The sequence below is a fragment of the Lathyrus oleraceus genome, chromosome 5 (assembly GCF_024323335.1).
Source record: "Lathyrus oleraceus cultivar Zhongwan6 chromosome 5, CAAS_Psat_ZW6_1.0, whole genome shotgun sequence".
Classification (NCBI taxonomy): Eukaryota; Viridiplantae; Streptophyta; class Magnoliopsida; order Fabales; family Fabaceae; genus Lathyrus; species Lathyrus oleraceus.
This window is the reverse complement of record NC_066583.1, coordinates 202,752,024-202,758,239: the sequence shown is the minus strand read 5'-3', so window position 1 is coordinate 202,758,239 and position 6,216 is coordinate 202,752,024. Positions and strand designations below refer to the sequence as shown.

General features: G+C 40.5%; 1 non-coding gene across 1 annotated transcript; it reads right to left on the bottom strand.

Annotated features, from left to right (window-relative positions):
• Positions 1-360: 360 nt before the first annotated feature.
• LOC127088832 (small nucleolar RNA R71) lies at positions 361-467 on the bottom strand. The gene has a single exon (XR_007790646.1). It is a non-coding gene; the product is annotated as a small nucleolar RNA R71 (small nucleolar RNA).
• Between the last annotated feature and the right edge of the window lie 5,749 nt (positions 468-6,216).

The following is a 6,216-nucleotide window of genomic DNA, read 5'->3' as shown; positions in this document are numbered from 1 at the left end:
ATGATGATGATGTACCATTTCAACCAAGATGATGCTCAACCCTCCTTGAGGAACCATGAAACCCTGATTTGAATCACCAACCCTCAGATGATTAGTGATCAGTTCAATGAAACCCTAGCTTGCATCTTAACCTCTTTGTCTTCTGATCAAAACCTGGAGGATGACTTGCTCAATGTAGCCATATGATATGCAACATGCTAACGACTAATGACTTAAGAAATTCAATGCAATATGTTAAGCTAGTCCCAAGAGAGGAGGGCAAATTTTGAGGTGTTACACCATCCACCCAATTCCATTATGACTTGGGATAACCTTAGAAGAGTATTCCTTGCTAGATATTTTCCCCCGAGTAAAACCGCCGTTCTTCGAAACCATATAACTAGATTTACCCAAAACCAAGGAGAATCATTGTTCGAAGCTTGGGAGAGATATAAAGAGTTGTTACGAGCATGCCCACATCATGGTTTAGAAAATTGGTTAATCATTCAAACCTTCTATAATGGACTTCATTACAACACAAAGATGACCATCGACGCTGCCGCAGGCGGTGCTCTAATGAACAAACCTTATCCTGAAGCTAGTGCCCTCATCGAAGATATGGCTCAAAACCATCAATCATGGGGAGTCGAACGAGCGACAGTTGAGAAGAAGGAAGTCCAAGGAGGAGTGCATGAACTAAGCTCTATAGACATGATGCAAGCTAAAATGGACGCATTAGCCCTCAAAGTCGAGCATATGTGCATAAACCCGAATACTGTAGCCGCAGTTTCGTCGGATTGTGAGATATGTGGAACCAAAGGACACCAATCTGCAGAATGCAGTCTATTAAACGAAACCCACTCTGAGCAAGTGAACTACACCCAAGGGAACCCATACTCGAATACCTATAACCCTGGATGGAGGAATCATCCGAACTTCTCCTATAAAAACAATAACCCTATTCAAAATAATGTACCTCTGAGACCTAGTTATCAAGCCCCTAGATCTAATCAACCTATGCAACCTGTGCCACCAAAGCCGAGCCTTGAGAAAATTATGGAAAATTTTATCACCGCTCAAACCCAACAAAACAAGGAGTTCATGAACCAAAACATTCATGTTAACGAATTGATTACTCAGTTAGGAACCAAGGTTGACCAAATAGTTACTCATACCAAGATGCTTGAAACCCAGATCTCTCAGGTAGCATTAAACCAAGCCCCTCAGACTACACCTGAAGGATAATTCCCTGGACAACCTCAACAAAATCCGAGAGGACAAGCCAATGCCATTACCCTACGAAGTGGGAACGCTTATGATGATCACCAATCCCCAGATTGAGTGAACCCGAAACTTCTAAGGAATGTACCAAACCCACGGACGAAGTAAAGGAACCAGAGGAATCTGAAAACCAGGAAGCTCGAGAAAAAGGAGAAGAACCTAAAGATAAAACTTATGTACCACCCCCGCCATATAAACCACCTATACCATATCCGCAAAGACTCAAACAAACCCAGATCAATAAACAGTATCAAAAATTTATTAAAGTCATAGAAAAACTTCATGTAGAAATCCCTTTCACCGAAGCCATCACCTAAATACCTTCTTATGCAAAGTTTCTCAAAGACATCCTTACCAACAAACGTAGACTTGACGATCCGAAGCCTTTGGAATGTAATGCTATTTCTGAGGACAAATTAGCAAAGAAAGATAAAGATCCTGGAAATTTCTCCATTCCTTGCCTTTTGGGTAATCATTTCATCGAAAAAGCTTTTCTAGACTTAGGAGCTAGTGTGAGCCTAATGCCTTTAGCAGTTTGTGAGAGGTTAAACTTAGGAGAATTACAGCCCACTAAGATGTCACTTCAATTAGCCGATAGATCTGTTAAATATCCGATAGGCATTTTAGAAGATGTTCCTGTTAGGATAGGTCAGTTATTTATCCCTACTGATTTTGTTGTCATGGACATAAAAGAGGACAATGATATACCAATCCTTCTAGGTAGACCATTCTTATCGACTGCAGGAGCCATAATAGATGTCAAGAAAGGAAAGTTGACATTTGAGGTAGGTGACGAGAAAATAGAATTTATACTTTCGAAATTTATTATGGCACCTGTGATGGGAGATTCATGTTATGCCTTAGATATCATTGATGAATGTGTTAGAGAATTAGAACAAAAAGAAATTATAAAAACAATTAAGTTACCATCAACTCTCATAAGGGAAGATAATGACTTTAAGAAACCCTACATCGATGATAACCTTTACGAATGTTTATCCCTTAACCCAAATCCTATGCCATGCCCTAAGAAACAAACCTTAGAACTTAAGGAACTGCCTAAGAACCTGAGATATGAGTTCCTCGATGAAAAGATGAACCGTCCAGTTATAGTTAGTGCTACCTTGAGCCAAAAGGAAACAAACCAACTTTTAGACGTTTTACGAAGATATCCCTCAGCCTTAGGATATAATATCTCTGACCTGAAAGGTATAAGCCCATCCGTATGCATGCATCGGATTTCGCTAGAAGAAGATTCAAAACCCTCTAGGGAACATCAGAGAAGAATAAACCCTATAATGAGTGATGTTGTTAAAAAGGAAGTTCTTAAGTTACTTGAGGCAGGTATCATCTACCAGATCTCGGATAGTAAGTGGGTGAGCCCTGTGCATGTAGTACCTAAAAAGGGAGGCATCACAGTCGTGCAAAACGATAAAGGCGAACATGTAGCAAAACGGTTAGAAGGAGGATGGCGGATGTGTATAGATTATAGAAAATTAAATAAAGCAACTAGGAAGGATCATTTCCCTTTACCATTTATAGACCAGATGTTGGAGCGTCTAGCCAGACACTCTTACTTCTGCTATCTAGATGGATACTCTGGATTCTTCCAAACACCATACCACCCACAGACTAGTGGCCAAGTAGAAGTATCTAATAGGGAGATAAAACAAATCCTAGAGAAAACTGTTTCTATTTCTAGGAGAGACTGGTCTTAGAAGCTTCAAGAAGCATTATGGGCCTATAGAACCGCTTTCAAAACCCCTATAGGAACTACTCCTTATCAACTAGTTTATGGAAAATCATGTCACTTACCTTTCGAATTAGAGCATAAGGCCTATTGGGCCATTGAAACTTTGAATTTAGACTACCTAGCCGCTGGAGAAAAGCGTACCCTAGACATTCATAAATTAGAAGAACTTAGGCAATCTGCCTACGAGAATGCAAAAATATACAAAGAAAGAACAAAAGCCTATCACGACAAAAGAATAGTAAAGAAAAACTTCAATATAGGCGATCCTGTTCTCCTTTTCAACTCTAGGTTACGACTCTTCCCTGGAAAGCTACGCTCAAGATGGACCGGTCCTTTCGAAGTATCCAAGATTCTGAGATCCGGAGCCGTAGAAATCAAGAACGATACTTGTAGTCCATTCGTTGTAAATGGACAAAGTCTGAAGCTCTACGAAGGAGGAGACATTCCAGCATACTACTCGAGCCACACCCTGATTGATCCACCAATTCCTACTACTACAGGTGTATAAATTCTAATCGTCAAGCTATTGACGTTAAACAAGCGCTGCGTGGGAGGCAACCCATGGTTTTTCTTTCATTTTACTTTTTCGCATTTACTTAATTTTATTTTTATTTTATTTTATCATATTTTGCATTGAGACTAAAATTTGAATGGTTTGTATTTTCAGGATCACTTTCTTAACTTTTACAGGTGCAGGATTTCGATGACATGCATGTGGCCTATAGAGATAAAGCTCAGAGGGAGCGCTACATCGCTCTGTATCAGCGCCCTATGGCACCCACACGTTATCCTGATCAGCACTGTATGGAGGCACTGGGTATCGAGCCGAGTATCTGATTCCTTAGCCACCAGCTACACTGGGATGAGTTTGCTGATGACTTGAGTAACACCTACAGGAACCTGACTTTGGAGTTCCTGAGTTCATTCGACTATGACCCATATTCTGGACCAGATGGGTATGCTTCTTTCAGGCTTTTCGGAGTTGAGGACTCCTTCATCCAGAAAGAGTTCTGCGACTTATTGGGTTTCCAAACCACTCTTGATGCTATCCCGGATGCACCTATGGGAGATTTCCTGGGTAAGGAGGTGGAGAAGTTTTTGAGTGATATATCGGGTGGCGGAAGCCAAGATCCATCTATGCAGCTGTCTCATGTCATACATAACCCCGCCTTAAGATGATATTAGCACATTCCTTCCTAGGAAGACCGGATGCAGAGACACTACTGAGTGAGGAGGAGATCTTCCTATTATTTTGTGTATCCCAGTCTCGCCCAGTAGCATGTGGGAACTTTTTATTATACAGTCTCAGCGGTATCTCCATATCTACCGAAGGAGTCATCTATGTCGGCGGAATCATCATGCAGATTGTTGTCGCTTTAGGTGTGTCTCGCAAGCTGTCACATCTTCGGATCTACTGTAGGTACACTACCATGGACATTGACTTCTGTTTGACCAGAGGGTTGATGAGGAGAGCCTCTTTCCACCCATGTCAGTTCCGATTGCTAGTCAACAGTGAGGTTATCCATTATTTCACATTGCCAGATCCTATGATGACCAATATGCATGATCCAGCAAATTGGAGTTATGCTCTGGAGGGCCAGGGAGAGACCGCCGAGGAACCAAGATCACCACCCATTGCTGAATACACGCCTACACCACCATCTCCCAAAATCACTATTTTCTCTAATAATCTTTCATTGCAGACACCCGACATCCGCACTCAGATTGCTGAGTGTCGTAGAGAGATCGCAGAGCTTAGACAGGAGGTGGCTGACCTCACTTTACATATGGGAGTGTCTGATCTCACCCATGCTACTTAAGCCGACTGTCTATATCAGGAGATCGCAAAGCTCAAGCAAGAAGTAGCCATGCTCCGTGGTTCCTCTCAGGAAGATGACATCCCCACTATATGATCTCACCATTTCATCTTATTTTATCTCTTTTTTATATTTCTCATATTTACATAACTCATCTTATTTTATCGCATTTGGAATATTATATAAACTACAAATATACATTGGTATTTCTATTTTTATCTATATATGTCTTATGTTTGTTTTATTTGCATTTTATTTTTTCATTTATTTATTTATTTATTAGTCTAATATTTAATTTTTGTTTCAGTTTCATTTTTATTTTTGTTTTTACCTTTATAAAATTATGCAAGCCAATGATGCTAGGAAAATCACAAGAGTAATGCTATTCAGACCCCTCAAAGCCAAAAGACAAGAGAAGCCCAAACCAAAGGACCAAAATCTGGCCCAGCCAGATTTTGCCTTGTGGCGCCCGCCATAGGACCTGTGGCGCCCGCCACAGCGTCTGTAAAAGGTCGGGGTAGAACCCCTTTCTTCACCATTTTTGCAATTTAGAACCTTCCAAACCCATTTTTTCACCTTGGAAAAACATCCTTGAACCCACAAAAAGCTCATACTTTTCTAACCACCACACCACACAAATCATTATTCCAATTTCCATTTTCGATTTCATCCGTCGGATTTTGTAAAAATCCAACCTTTTCACAAACCACTTCATCTTCTTCATCACTTTTCAAGAGCTTTTCAAATGGAGTTTAACGGATTCATTCTTCGAGGAGGGAAACCGGGGGATAGACAAAGGAAAATTATTGAACGGTTGCAAAATCGGGAGATCCTCCCGACAAGGTATGTTGACGAAAACTGTCTCTACACTTTAGGTATCTATCATAGCATATTTCATTTATTAGATAACTTAGGTTTGCATAATTTCTTTTCCAACAAAGAACCCACCTATGAGCGGTTGACAATTGAATTTTTGAGTTCCTTAATTTATATTGTCAACCCTAACACTGCTAGCACAGTTGGTACTGTCAAATTTAGAATGTTTGTTGTTGAATACCAATTCAGTACCAACGAACTAGCCAGCTTGTTAGGAATCCCTCATGGGGACGGTGCTATTTGTGAGGCCCCTTTGGATTCTGAATGGTATGTTGAGGTATTTTCCTTCTGGGAGCGTTTATCAAACACTTCCATAAACTCTTTTGAAGGAGTTCTTGCCTCAACTATCCATAACCCGGCCATCAGAGTTTTTAGATATCTGTTGGCATGCACTATTTTTGGCCGGGAGAATCCAAATAAGGTTAATTCTAGAGAGCTTCTATTTTTACAAGGAAGCCTCACAAATAGACGTATTAATTCGGTCCCGTTCATGCTTGCTCATATGACTTT